Source organism: Rhinopithecus bieti, unplaced genomic scaffold, assembly GCF_001698545.2.
Source record: "Rhinopithecus bieti isolate Rb0 unplaced genomic scaffold, ASM169854v2 scaffold_19, whole genome shotgun sequence".
In the NCBI taxonomy this organism is placed as follows: domain Eukaryota; kingdom Metazoa; phylum Chordata; class Mammalia; order Primates; family Cercopithecidae; genus Rhinopithecus; species Rhinopithecus bieti.
The window spans coordinates 4,313,514-4,328,864 of record NW_016803360.1 but is presented as its reverse complement, the minus strand read 5'-3'; the positions used below and the strand labels follow the sequence as shown (position 1 = coordinate 4,328,864).

General features: G+C 41.9%; 1 protein-coding gene across 1 annotated transcript in view; it reads right to left on the bottom strand.

Annotated features, from left to right (window-relative positions):
* TMEM200A (transmembrane protein 200A) overlaps positions 1-15,038 on the bottom strand; it is an 87,939-nt gene extending 72,901 nt beyond the window's left edge. Inside the window, exon 1 of the mRNA XM_017879757.1 lies at positions 14,495-15,038. The gene's annotated coding sequence lies outside the window, so the exon portion shown is untranslated. The remainder of the gene's footprint in view (positions 1-14,494) is intronic.
* Between the last annotated feature and the right edge of the window lie 313 nt (positions 15,039-15,351).

The following is a 15,351-nucleotide window of genomic DNA, read 5'->3' as shown; positions in this document are numbered from 1 at the left end:
GACCCGGGAAGGTGCAGACCAACTAGGCATGCGCCAGGTGATGTCAATCTGAAGAGACCAAGATTTACCTGGTCGCACCTGTGGAACGCCCCCTGACACGCCCATGCCCCGCCTATTGCCCTCTCACTCCTAGAAAAGCCGCTCCGGAGGCACGCCACGCGCGGCCTTCCTCAGTCCTCCACTCCTGTCGGGATGTCAGGACTGCGGGAACTCCGTCCGAGAGCTGTACGGGTGACTCTGGGGGCCCCTTTTGTCGGGGGGCCAACAGACCTCTCCCTACCCACCTTCTTCCCTTGAAGCTAGGTGACCAAAATAAACTTGCAGTTTTGCTCCTACCCTTGCCTAGTCGCTGGTTCTTTTGTACCCGCTCTGGTGGTCTTAGAAAAACAAAACAGTTCCCTTAGGGTCCACCATCACATACACAATGGGCCAAGATAAGCTCCCAAATGGGAAGGCTAAATGAAACCTCCAATAAAAGTTGTCTTTTCTCGTCAATTTTAAGGAGCTAAAATGCATTCATAATAAAAGCCAGGGTAGCCCTCAGAGTCTTCTGATAGCTATTCAATCACTTCTTTTCTAATTTTATACTTTCCTTATAGTGTCCTGGCAAATAGCTTAAACTTCTATTTGTGGCTTTAAAAACATCTATAACAAAAATAATATATCACCTAGTAGTAAGCCTGCAGATGCTTTAAAAAAGTATAACGGCCTACTAAACTGGAAGGCAGCAATGGAGTTGACAGTAGGAATATATTAGTCATCAGCATGATCATGAAATTGACCTTCAGACGCACTATTCTATCATTATTTTATTGTGAAGGTGTGACTATGTCTATCCTGGTCTAACAGTATCAACAACTATGACATGAAATTAAAAAAAAAAAAAGATTTTCAGTAACTTGTAATCCCATTTCACTCAGAAATTTGAAGGTTATATACTACATCGGAGTTGCACTTCTAGATTAAACTGAAGAAACGGAACCCAAATATTCAAAAAGGGCTTCAGTAAGGACCATGTGCGAACAAAGCTTTATTGCGAATATCATGTAGCTTTCATCAGCAGTAGCACACCCCAGCTTTTCTCCTACTACTAAGGCTGCTACTTCTCGGTATGCTCTCTATCCACCCTGAAATGTAGAAATTCCCAAAGCTTGTTCCTAAGCCTCCTTCTTTTCTCAATCTCTATTCTCTCCATAGCTTTATTTGTCAACTACATACTAACGATTCTTAAATTTAAGTCTCCATTCCATATTTTTCAACTGAGCACCAGCCCCATCTGTCTGTCTGAGCTCCTGCCCCATCTGTCCCATCTGTGCTCTTTCCCCTAAGATGTCTCACAGGCATCTCAAATTTAATGTGCCCCATACTGAACTCATGCCCTAACTAGTCACACCGACAGGTTCTAGCCAGTCTACGCAGAATGCGCAGTAAGGGTTTTTGTATCCTCTGCTTCACAGTTTGACATTGGAGGGTGGAAAAGTCCATCCACCCACAGATCGTGTTAACCCCACCATTTTTTGTAGGTGGGACCCATGGAGAGGCGTGAAGCTCAATTGCACATGCGCACATTTCTCCCTTCGTTAATATTTATGACTCTCCTATGGCTTATTGAATATGCTCATTTAGCCACCACAGCATAAATTCCTGTTCCCTTTGTTCCTCCCTCTAAGTATCTGTTTCTGGCTTCTGGCTAGAAGCTATGCTTCCCAGCCTGTCAGAATGGCCACCCCACAGGCTGTAACCCTTTATGAGAAAGAAAGTCTCCCCCTTTTCTAAATTGTAATTTTTTCCAATTTAACAGTGTTGTCTGAAAAATTCTCCACACAGCTCTCAATCAACAACAAAATTTTGTTCACACCTCCTGTGGTTTGAATGTGTCCCCCAAACTTCATGTGTTAAAAACTTAATCTACAATTCAAAAGTGTTGGAGGTGGAACCTCTGAGAAGTGATTAGGCCACGAGTCCTCTGCCCTCATAGATGGATTGATGCCATTATGGAAGGAGTGGGTTAGTTATTATAGGAATGGTTCCTTCATAAAAAGAATGAGTTGAACCCCCATATGCTCTCGTCCTTCTGCCATGAGATAACACAGCAAGAAGGCCTTCACCAGTTGTCAGCACACTGATATTGCCAGCACTCTACTAACCCAGTCTTCAGAACTTGATAAATACATTTCTTTTATTTGCTTTTTGAATTACCCTGTCTGTGATATTCATGTTACAGAAGCATGAAATAAACTAAGATGCCATCCAAAGTAAAATATCACTCCCTAGGCTTGGGAATTCTCTGGGCTATTCTTACTCAAGATTTTTTTTTTTTTTGAGACAGAGCCTCACTCTGTCATCCAGGCTGGAGTGCAGTGGTGCGATCTTGGCTCACCGCAACATCTGCCTCCCAGGTTCAAGTGATTCTCTTCCTCAGCCTCCTGAGTAGCTGGGATTACAGGCATGATCCACCATGCCCGGCTAATTTCTTGTATTTTTAGCAGAGATGGGGTTTCACCATGTTAGCCAGGATGGTCTCGATCTCCTGACCTCGTGATCCGCCCGCCTCAGACTCCCAAAGTGCTGGGATTACAGGCGTTAGTCACCGTGCCTGACCAAGATCTTTATTAATATCACTTTCACATGACCACATGATTTCTAAGAACATTGAATTTGAGTTCAGGCCCCATCAGGCAGGCCTATAACTGACACAGACACCTGGGATTTTACTCACTGAATATTTCTTCTGAGACTAGTAATAAAAGTGAGGGTTAGGCCCCACAAAACCCCCACTGATGGGCCTGAACTCTAATTAAATATTCTTAGAAATCATGTGGTCACATGAAAGTGATATTGATAAAGGTTAGCTTCCCAGCAGATCCTTCCCATACAACTCAGAGTAAAGTCCAAAGTTTCCTTGTGACCCCAACAGCCTCTGTGAGCCCCTGCTTTGTTCTAATCTATGCTAATGCTACTCACACAGTCCAAGCCAACTCCCACCCTCCACACTGACTCCTCATGGCCTTTGCACTTTCTATTCCTCCCGCAGTGCACTCCTTCACCAGATATTCTAATGATCTCTTCCCTCACATCATTCAGGTCTCTGCTCAAATGTCAGACCTTATCAAAGAGGCCTTCCTTGGCCATGCTACTCTAACCCCATCCTAACGGCTTTTAGTCCCTGGGCTCTGCTTTATTTTTCTTCTTACTATTTATCACAATAAATTATACATGTACTATCTGTCTTCCCCAGCTGGAATATAAGGCTCATAAAGACAGGAACTCTGTTTTGTTTCCGATTACATTTCCAGTGCCTAAAATAGTACGTGGTAAGTACTCAGAAAATATTTATTGAATGAATAAATAAAAGAATAAATGAGTGAGGCTCTACTGGAAATGAAAGCAGCAGGATTGAGGCCTCTTCCAATCTAAAACTACAAGAGGACTTGGAGGAGCAGCTTAGGTCACTGTACTCTGAAGCCAAAGAGTCAATATGTAGCCCCACATGCAGGAGGATAAAGAAGGGAGGGCTGGGTTCATGGGGCTCTAGGTAGGAATAAGTCCCAGAGGCCTGCAGCCAGATAGGTCTCCTGCCACATAAACAGATGAGATTCTGGCAGTTGGGGCAGGAGAACAGGGAATCCCTAGGGTGATATCTCTAGAAACGAGAATTGAGATGCAGGTGGCCTTGTTACTTGGAGATGGATGGCATGTGCTGCCTTTTTATCTGTGACTTCTTTTTTGTAATCTGTCTTTTCAAATCATTTAACCAAATACCAGACTAAAGGAATTCCTGAATTAATTCACAATCTCACTCCTCATTACTGCCACCCCAGCGTAGACTCAGGGAGTACCATATAGCATCTTACTGCAAAACTCTTTCCCTTGTGCTAAGTACTTAGAGTATTACCCAGTGGCTCTCTAGCCTGTGAGTTTCTTGAGAAAAGCTTGTTATGCTCTTAGCATAGAACACAATGGCCAGCACTTAGTATGTGCACAATAAATGTCAGATGACTTAGTAAGTATATTTGGCTAGATCTCCCAGAAGACATTGAGCTAAATATTCATTAACAAGCATCATTAGTTATATGTTATTATTGTCTTATATTCAATTATGCATGAAAAGTTCTGAATGGAGGTTATTTCGAGAATTGGGAGACTCACAAAATAAATAAGGAATTCCCACAAGTCAAGTAAAGTGTGATAAGACCAAGTGATATTAATAAAATCTTTATATAAAATGTGGACTTTCCAGAGATTTCTACTTAACTAGAGAGAAAAAAAAATGTATGTGAGGAAGATGATTATACTTGTGTATTTTTTATTTTTCAATATTTCAATTTTAGCATTTTGAATACAATTTAAAATTACTGTTAATATTTAGAGTATAAAGAACATATTATCCATATTATCCTTTTTTTCAAAGAAAAGGCTTAGTATTTTCATAAAAATACTGTTTTGTGTGATTTTCCTTAGTGCAGTGGCTCACACCTGTAATCCCAGCACTTTGTGAGGCCAAGGACAGGTGGATTGCTTGAGGTCAGGAGGTCAAGACGAGCCTGGCCAACATGGTGAAACCTCATCTTTACTAAAAATACAAAAATTAGCCAGGCATGGTGATGTGTGCCTGTAGTTCCAGCTACTTGGGAGGCTACTTGTGGAGTCCCAGCACAAGAATCGCTTGAACCCAGGAGGTAGAGGTTGCAGTGAGTCAAAATCACATCACTGCACTCCAGCCTGGGTGACAGAGTGAGACACTGTCTCAAAAAATAATTAATTAATTAATTGAATGTGATAATTATTTAATGTGACAATAATTAAATGTGAAAATAATTTAATTAATTAACGTGATTTTTATATCCTAGGTTAATTTTTTTCTTACAAATAAAATATTCCATATGGTTAATTCAGTAACATTTATCAAATACATATAATGTACAGGTCAATATGCTAGACTCAGTTAAGGAATACACGTTTCACATACCAAAAACTCTATGGTGGACTTACTAAGCTCTATATATTCTTTTGAAATTGCTATTTATATTTAGTTACATTTATATATTTATTAAATCTATTTACATGTTATATTTATATTAAAACCCCTTTGTAGGTATACATACTGTATATGAAATGTCCTTAACCATATAGTGATACATGATATATCTTGACCATAACTACATATAGTCTCTAATGTGAGCATTGTTTTTGCTCCCAATACCAATATCATCATTACAGTGAAGTAATACTTTGCATTCTTCATCTCAACACTCATTTTTAATAAATGACCTCAAACATCATGCTCCAAAAGAGCAACCTTCTAATGGCTTTCCAGCGCACTGAGTATAAAACCTACTCCAATGCCCCCTTCCCAAATATGTGAGGCTGGCTCCTTATTCTCTCGTAGGTTCTAGTTCAAATGCCTCAAATGCAGGGAGGTCTTCCTTGACCATCTGATCTAAATGAGCCCATGCACTCTCCATGACATCAGATTCTTTACTTTCCTTACAGCACTTTTGACTGCCTGAAATTGCCTTGCTCATTTATATGTTTCCTGTTTGTCTCCTCCATTTACAATGTAAGCTCCTCCATAACTTTTTGTTTTGGTCATTACTGGATCCCCAGCTGGCAGCACAAATATTTAATGAATCCTTTATTAATTAATAAACTTTCTCCTGAGCCAAGTTTACTTTTTAATGCATGTCATAAGAGCTTTTATGTGTCTTATAAGTAAATAAATGTATAAGGCATGAATTCCTACACAGTGTTCTGCGTTATTGTTGTGTAAGAAGTTCTGTCTCACATTTGACAAAATGAGTTATAAATATAATTTAACAGCACCTACTGAATGAATCTCCCTAAATAATCATTTGTTGAACAAATGAACAAAAATAATTTTGTTCAAAATTATTGACTGAGATCCGTAAAGGAGAATAGAGTTATTACAATATAATAATATCCTTCAACTTTTAGAAGAAAACCAAAACATTTTTTAATTTTAGTTGTAAATTATTTTTGTAGGAATATAGTAGTTGTGGAAAAATTGAAACTGGCACTCAAAACCACCTCAAATCGACTGCGACAGTAAGTTTAATAGTTCTCTTTACTCTCAATAAGTGTTTTTAGACAATAAAATACCCCGCAGAGGTATGTGTAAGATCTAAATTCCTCTTCTGGAATAAGTCAAAGTTCATTGCCATAAAACTAGGTACTGTGATGTGGTTGAATTTTGTTTGGAAAGGAGAGTAAAACCAGAAGTTTCAAAATTCAGGAACTTTGTTTCTGGGTAATCAGTGACTAACATTACAGAAGTTTTCTAGGGGAAAAATTTCAAGCATTTTCATGGCTGGGTGAGGTGGCTCATGCCTATAATCCCAGCACTTTGGGAGTTTGAGACAGGTGGATTACCTGAGGTCAGGAGTTCGAGACCAGACTGGCCAACATGGTGAAACTCCATCTCTACTAAAAATAACAACAACAACAAAAAAAATTAGCCTGGCATGGTGGTGTGCCCCTGTAATCCCAGCTACTTGGGAGGCTGAGGGAGGAAAATCGCTTGAACCTGGAAGGCGGAGTTTGCAGTATGCTGAGGTCATGCCACTGCATTCCAGCCTGACTGGTGACAGAGCGACACTCGGTCTGAAAACAAACAAACAAACAAACTCAGGCATTTTCAGATCCCACCTCCCAGCAAAACTTGGTCTAAGGTCACCTGCTGAGGATATAGCCATGGACAAAAGAGATATAGGCCCACTTTCACTTGGGTTACAGCCCCAGTGAAAAGCGCAGTTAGAACACTCCATGACTACTAGGACCTAATATCCAAGGCTACAGAGGTGGGGCTGTCAGGGGTTTAGCTCTGCAAAAAGGGGCTCTCAACCTACATCAAACAACTTCTCTCATGGGCTGCCCCACAGTAGAGTCTGAAGAGTCCCCAAACAGGATGTGTATAACACTGGCTTTCAAAAAATCATTCACAAGCTACTTTTTCTGTCATGGGCCCCTATCTGCATGCTCAGAAACACTTATAAGTAAATTTTAAACAGTGAAATGAATCACAATATCTCACACAGTCTACATTCTAAAAGGGAGATTTGGGTAACAAAGGAACAAAATCAGCAGTTAGCATAAACTATCCCTTTCTTCAAAATGGTAGCTTTTAAAATTTAAAATAAAACAACCACCTAGTGAGAGCATGTGAAGGGTAGTTCCATGCACTGTCAGTCATAACTTCAGTTATTTGCAAATCAGTTTGGCATTAAGTATCAAGAGCCTGAAATTTTCATACCCTTTGACCCAGGAATTATCGTTCCACGAATCTTTTTTAAAGAAGTAATCTGATAAACATACATAAAATGGAATATAAATGCATTTATAACCCTTATGCACTAAAAAGAGAATCTGAAATTTGAAGAAAGATTCATCAAAGTGTCGTTTATAATACCAAATATTTGGAAATGGCCTAAAAGTCCAATTTTAAGGGACTAGTTAATAAATTATGATATGTCCACATAATCCAATATTATACTGACATTAATAAAGCTTGCCTAGAAGTTGGAAAATATTTAAGACATAAGATTAAGCAAACACAGTAGGTTGTAATACGCTATTAAGCAATATGGAAAAAGTCATTAAAAATAAGGAGAAAGAAAGTGCCAGAATGTTACGAGTGCCTTTGGGTCACAGGATTACAGGCAAATTTTCTCCCTGACTTTTATACTTAATGTATTTCCCAAGGTTTTTATTGGGAGTGTGTATTGCCTTCATGATTAGAAAATATAACATCTCTTCAGAAATGCTAACTCCATTTTGTGACAAATACTTGCACATGTATGTTCACTAAGCCGATCTGACTGACTTTGCCAAGGGAAACAAAATTTGTGTCTCTCTTATGCCAACCTCAGCTTAGAGACAGTACTGAGATTCTTTGGATTCATCCTGTATTTAAACCCAAAGATGTTGACTCTCAAAAGGAAAATTTTTTTTTTCTCCCCAGCAGTTGCTAATCTATCAGCACCTCTGTGATTAGCTCACTATTTACAAGAAAGAGCCTACTCTTATTCAGCATTGCTTTTGTGTCACGAGCCTCTAATATTCTTTCCATATCTCTACCAGCTTTATTTCAAAGCATCGTAATCATTTGTTTACATATTATTCTATTGAGTTATTCTAAAAGTTTTATACATGGTTGTTTTACCTCTCCGAATAGGCTACAATGTTCTCATAAATACTTCTATTTTTATACACTTTCTCATTCCCCTTCCTCTTGTCGTACATATATACACAGTCGATTGCACACATATCCAGTCACACACCTAAGCAGATACAAATTTGACCTTGTATTTGTTGGGGAACGATATGATGTCACTCACATTCTACTAGTAACTCATTTTATTTAGAGCATCCTCAAGTACACACCTTTATAACTAGAGTGTGTTTCATGAACTTACTACATTCGCATGTGCTAGCGAGTGTCCTCTCTCCCTCTCTATATGTATCTACTTCTTAATTTTTCATATTTCAGGGCAGAGTATCTGTATGTATAAAGGTAAATTCAGGCCATGGCAGCTGGCAGAGGTCCCTTCTCTTGAACTGAAATCAGTGACTTAAATTAAGCCTTCCAAACATCTGACTCGCTGACGTATCTACCCTGCATAATGATAGAGATCCTGTACTGAGGGGAAAAAACCTACTAGATTATTAAGTTTTCTGCCAAAGCTGGATATAATCCTGCTGGACAATTCTCTTCAGACAGTCTGCTCTTATCTCACACTCAGATGTCTAAAAGTTAGCTTACTGTCTTCCTTCACAACTATATGCCCCTGCTGATTTCCCCATTTCCATCTCTCAGACTTGATATTGACCTTGTTCTGCTAGCACCAGGATGACTCCCTGAAGATCCAGGAAGAGGTCTGGATTCCAACAGATCTGGGTTCCATGCCAGCTCTTTCACTTTCCAGTCTGGCTCCAGGAGCCTAGGCCAGTCACTTAACCTTCTGAGTCTCCATTTCCTGGCTCAAGAAAAGTGGTGGTGGAGGGGAGGCATAATATTTACCCTTCTGGAACTTATAATGAAGATTTAGTGAGATTACATATCTAAGGCACATGGCCTTACAAATGTTAGCTCCTTTCCCTGACAGTGCCTGACAACTAATAAAATCCTGTCTCCCTCTGAGGAGCTGCCCATTCCATATTCTTATCGACTTACACCAGGAAGGATATTTAAAGCCATGGCAGATGGTAGAGTTCCTGTTCTCAGGTCAACAATCAAACCCCAGTTGTTCTATTGATCTGCCCATCTGTTCGACTTCCTGATAATTCTCCCATTCCCTTTCCTTGCTATACCCCAAACCCTAAACCCAGAATCGATGCATGTGATATTCTTTCCTTTCCAAGAATGTCTTACCTTGACATTCTTGTCCAGGTAGGCTCTGAACATGAATGCCATGCGCTTTCACCCTAATAACTTCTGTTCTGTGCCTTCTATTTGACCTGGAATTCTGGTACTCTCATTTCCTATCAGAAGGGCCAACCTTTAGCTGGTCCTTCAGTGTGGCCCGATACAGTGAATTTGACCTTGAGGTTGAAAGGTAGTTTTCCATAGTGGTTAAAGCAAGGCTTTGATGTCCGACTGCCAGGGTTTGATTTCCAGCTGTACTGTCTAATGGCCTCATAACCTTCAGTAAGTTATTTACCTCCCTTCTCTCATTGGAGGGCTATTGTGAGATTTATATAACATTAATATAATAACTTTAAAGTATGCAACATGAACCTACCATACTAAGTAGATCCTCGGTAAATGTCAGTTCTATGCATGCCCCTAGCTCTCATGGTGACTACAGGCCTCCTGTCTACACAATCCATTTGCTATTAACCTATCTACCATGCACAGCCATTTCACCTACTGGCCCAGGCTGACTTTCTAGTCTACACCCTCCTGGTCTATTTCACTGCACAAATGCTTCTGTCAACACAAACGTTCCTTCATCCTGACATATAACCTCACAAGAACTTCATAATATTGCTCACAAATTCTTGCTGCCAATACTTTAATTGGAAACTTATCATCTTATGCCTCCTAAATGATAATTCTAATCTGTGCCTGCCACTCCTCTCTGCCCATTTCCAACAACCCAATGAATTTGCATAAACAATAGTCCTGTGTTAATCACTTCAGCTCCCTGTTCAAATTTTCACTGGCTCTACAATGGCCAAAGTAGGGGGTCTCCAATCTCATCATCACTAGATGGGCAGGGCTTTTGGAAACAAAATCTCTGGGCTGGAAATAAGGTACAGGGATATTTGCTAGAAGTACATAGATATGAATAAATGGTGGCTTCCCATTCAATATATTCTGGAAACAATCCTCCTTTTAATAAAGTTTAAATATGAGGGCATTATTTCATAACTGGGCTATACCTTGCTTGGGAGAAAGATCCCACTTTTGGGATATGCATAGTCTTGACATCTGAGATGCTTCCATGTGCAAACTCCAGATCATTGTGCAGAGGGCTGTCCCAAAAAAGGAAGGAATTTTTCCAAATAATAGACACATTGTTTTTGATTGGCAGCATTATATTTTTGGGAGAACCACACCTGTATGTAATCTTGACAGAACTGCCTATCATAGTGCCCTACCAGCCTCCTCCTCCTCATCCCAGCAGCAGAACCACATATACACAGGGTTGGGCACACAATTTAGTCCAATGCAATCAGAGTAGCACTCTCGGCTAGATACAGAGACCAATTCAATTACCACTGATCAGGGCCAATCAGAGCCCTTCAAGGAGATTTATAAAAATGGGACCTGGAAGAGAAAGGACCTCTTTGTCTCATAGATGAAAAGCTCAGGAATGTGGGTTTAGAACTACCCACAGTCATCTTTCCATACTCAGAAAGAGTGCCTCGGAATACAGCTGACCCAGAGAGAAGTGGGGCCGAGAAACGGGGAGAAAGAGAAAGAACCCCAACAAAGTTGTGTAAGTCTCTGAGTTCCAACCATGACTGAAGCAAGGACCACCTTTGGACTTTCTGGTCACATGAGTCAATAAGTCCTTTCTTGCTTTACCTAGTTAAATATTCACACATGCAAGCAAATGAATCCTGAGTAACTCCCTTCTACATGAACACAGAGTGGGGTGGTGAACAGAGTGGGGTGGTAAGCGGGGACTTGTCCCACTTTGGTGTACTTCATGCTCAGGGCAGAATGATTAGGGCTCTACAGGAAGGAATGCACAGACGCTCATCTTACACCTTGCTAGATTTCTATGCCTTCTGTGTAATTTCACCTCTGGTGACAAAGTTTCCAAAGCACAACTTGCAGAATGCATCCGATCAGTTAGTGATACAGTGGCCCCAGAATTCTCACCTTTATATGAAATACATAGATTTCCTTTTTCCAGCATCACTAAAAGTTCTTGGAAGAGTCCTATCAATTACTCTGTGGTAGTCAAACCCCTAGAATTCCTTCTGGGGAAGAGGGGACCTTAGGGGAGGAGCGGGCACAGAACAAGAGCAGTCAGATTAAACATCAATAATCAGAATTCAAGGCATTTCAGGAAGTCTTGAGCTCATAATTGGAGACTTCTGTGTTCCAGAATGTAACCTAAATTCTTACTCAGAAATTCAACTTCACTTAAAATCTGACCCTAACCTTACGTCTCTCCCCTGTTTACTCAGGGTTTCCAAAGTGAGCTTTAGCTTCTCCTATCTCTACAAATCCTGCAGAAAGGCAGTGGCGCATACTGGTGCAGATGTACTTTGCAGTAGTAGTCCCGGCTTCATCACCTTTCTGCTCTAATTACTTCTGAGGGTGGTCATGAAAATCAATCGCCATCATTTGTGAAAATGCATGGAAAACCACCCAGTACTAACTGAAAGTTGGTATTTTTATTATTTTATTATGTATTTTCAATTAACATAATCAATGTTAGGCCAGATGTCCCAGGCCAGACATCTTTTACTTCTCTTTGCCATTTCCCATTCAATACAACTAGCAAGACCCTCCAGCCTGGCTTCCTTTGACCAAAACCCTACAAACCACCCTCCTACACACACACACTGATTTCTGTCTCTCTTTAATTCTACGAGAATTTGCCTTGCAGCATTTTTAAAAGAGAACATAAAGATCGCCAGTCCAAAGCCCTCATTCTGCAGATAAGGGCACCAAGAACCAAAAAGGCAGAGGAATTTACCCACTTACCCACAGCCACCTAATCAGTGATTCAGTCAAGATGACAACTCCCCATCCAGGTCCCTTTGCAACACACTATACTGCTTCCCAGTCTGCACTGGTCCCCTGCTGCTCTCAGACCACCTCAGCTGCCAAGTGATCTGTGGTATATTTATCAGTCCCCTCTCCATCAGCCTATAAGCCTATAGAAAAGGCCTGGAGGGGTAGCTAGGATGACACCACAACAAGCACTCGCTGATGTTTTCTGAGGTTTTGAGCACATATCAGATCTCAGCAGACAAAACATAGTGTAAGTCCAGGAACAAGTGGATCTGCTTGATAAAACCGTAAATCAGATATACATTCGTTAATAAAATGAGGTCCATCTCATCTCATTGCAGGTTTGGTTTTCTGTCGCTACACAAGTTATTTTTCCTCTTTTAAATTCTACCCTCTATTTGATAAGTAATGTGTATGACTACAAGGGCTTATTTTTTATCCTCTACTAATTTTGCTTAAGAAATGTAAAAGGTGACATTTGCTTTTGTCTTTGTTCTTATCTATCTTTCTAAGCTAAATATGAATTCCTTTCCTTTATGCTAAGAGTCATCATGAAAAGTAGAGTATTTAACCAATCAGTTCAGATCTGCTCCCTCTATATGTCAGTAGTTACCCTTTTCTGTCCAATGAGCTATTGTCAAAATTCTGAAGCTACACAAGTCTAAATATAGCAATGTAACTCTTGGAGTATTCAAAAGCTTCATAAAAAATTCCACTAAGTTAAAATAACAAGTACAACCATCCCTCTTTACAATAATCTTTCCTGAAGAATCCCTTCTGATTATGCGTGTCTTTAGACACTATATGCATTTACCTAGACCTGCCTCAAAGGCAACAGGTGAATTCTTTCTATGCTAACTGCCTGGAAATTACATACAGGGACTTCCCACACAACTCTACTGAAGGCTTTCCCAGCCTAGATACAAAGCTAATTATAACCAGGGTTACAAATTATAGCTAAATTATCTCATAATTATGAGCTATCTAGTAGGACTTGATTAAAAATCATTCTCAGTGTGTATGTTTTACAGTTAAAAAATCATAATGTTAAATTGTCAAAGCATTTAACTACAGTTTCCAGTTAATGGAAGCATTATTTTCTGTTTAGAAGGACTTCTATTCTTCACTTGAGGTGTTTAAAAATAATGAAACTACCACCACATGCTTCTGTATAGGTAAACAGTGGGAAAATAAAGTAAGGTTTTAAAAGTTTCAAAATTAAGTCTACTTTTCACAAAATGATAAGGTTTTCTAGTATCAGTAGCCAAATAATAAACTGAAGGTCTTTTTATAAGTGTTTCCATGATTCAAGAAATGACAAAGTAAATAGCTTTCACAACCTCTGGTAATATTTATGCATACAGCCCTATAGAAAGTGTGCCTCTGAACTTGGTTTGATTGCAAAACCAAGAATTCAATATTCTTTCTCACAAATAAGAATAATTATCGATTCTTGAAATGTTTTCTATGCAGTTGTCCATAACTACTCCTGAAGGTATTCAGAAGAGACAAGGCAAGAGACACTCTAGTCCAACATATTTAGTTTTTAAATACACCAGACTAAGGTGGACGGGGGCTGATTACAATTAGTCAATTACATGTATATGCTGCCTTTCTCTCTGACATTACCAATGCCTGATACTGAACAATGAATTGTTACATAAAACACACACACACACACGCACACATTTCTCTAAATCAAACAGCAGTAAATACAGAGAGCTTGCGCCTACACAACATGAAGTGTTGGCTTGAACAATTTATAGCAAAAGAATGATTAATGAAGCAAATCTTAGTAGCCTTCAGTCCTTTCTCTTACAGACAAGACTACAGGGAGAAGAGTAGTGCTGAATTCTGCAAATAATTGCTTTGCCTCTCCATTTTGCCTGTGTAGATTCTGCCCCATCCAAATACTGCTTTAGGAAACCCTGACCATACTTTGCTCAATCACAAATTAACACTGTGGACATTACAGAGAATGCTGACTCTCAGGAACCGAGACAAAGGAGGGTGTTGCTTGGAGAAACCCAGCCAGGCACTCCAGTACTCCGGGTTCTTGGAGGCTGCCCCGCACGGCTTCTCTCGCGCTCCGGGCACTGGGGAGTCCGGACCCGGTGGCGGACTTGGTTTGTTTCCCAAACTTTAGGAGAGACAGCGTTTACCTAACTCTGGAGGCTGCAGCGGAGAGGAGGGCAGGGGGCTGAAGAAGTGCCCGGTTTCGGCTGCGGTGGCCGCCCACCCACCTCCCCACTCGCGGCAGCACCCTTTCCTTCCCCTCACCTGTCCTGAGCACTGGGCCCTGGGGGTCGGGTCGCCTCTCCCGGTTCGCAGTCCTGGTCTCAATCCAGGAGCTGTCGGGACGTCGGGCGCCTCTGGAGGCGGACGAAGAAGGCGGCGGGGTCGGGGGCGTCAGCGGGAATCTCGGCCGCCGTGGGCAGCCGCGGTCTCCCTCCCCATCCCAGGGCTCGGGCGGCCACCGCGGACGGATGAGTCAGGCGAAGGGGCGGGCGGCAAGGGGTGCAAGCGGGCGAAGGGTGGGGGCGCCCCTATGCCCGCACTGGGGGGGCACCGGCGGCCTCCAGGCATGGGACGCGCTGCTGCCGGTGCTCACAGAGGGCCTCCGCCATCCGGGCGCAGAGTGCAGGCGCGCCTGCCCTCGGAGGGCACTAGGCGCAGCGAGCCGGGCAGGGGAGAGGGAGTCGCCGCTCAGACGGCGCCGCCACCGTGTCCAAGAAAGACAAAAGGGACCGGGGATGGGAAGGGAAAAGTTTTCTGCTGGGCTCCAGATGGATCCCAGCCCCAAACCTCACGCCACAAAGCCCCGAAGAGGCGGGTTGGGGGCGGGGGCCGGGGCGGGCTTCCAGGGGCGTCGCTGTGCGCCTGCGACCCCGTACGGTGCCAATCTTGCCGCCGCCCCAAAACCTGTGGGAAACCCCAGTCCTGCCACCCCTCCTGGAGGACGCAGACAGGATCCGCTCCTCCCTCTGCAGGAGCCCAGGCCGGCCGATCCGCGCCCGGGCCACAAAGTTGCACTTCGAGAGCCGAATCACCCGCAGACAAAACCCATCTTTGGGAACAAAGTACCCGCTTCCAGGCGCTCTTCCCGGGCTGTAAGGCCGGCGTGCGGAAATGGACAC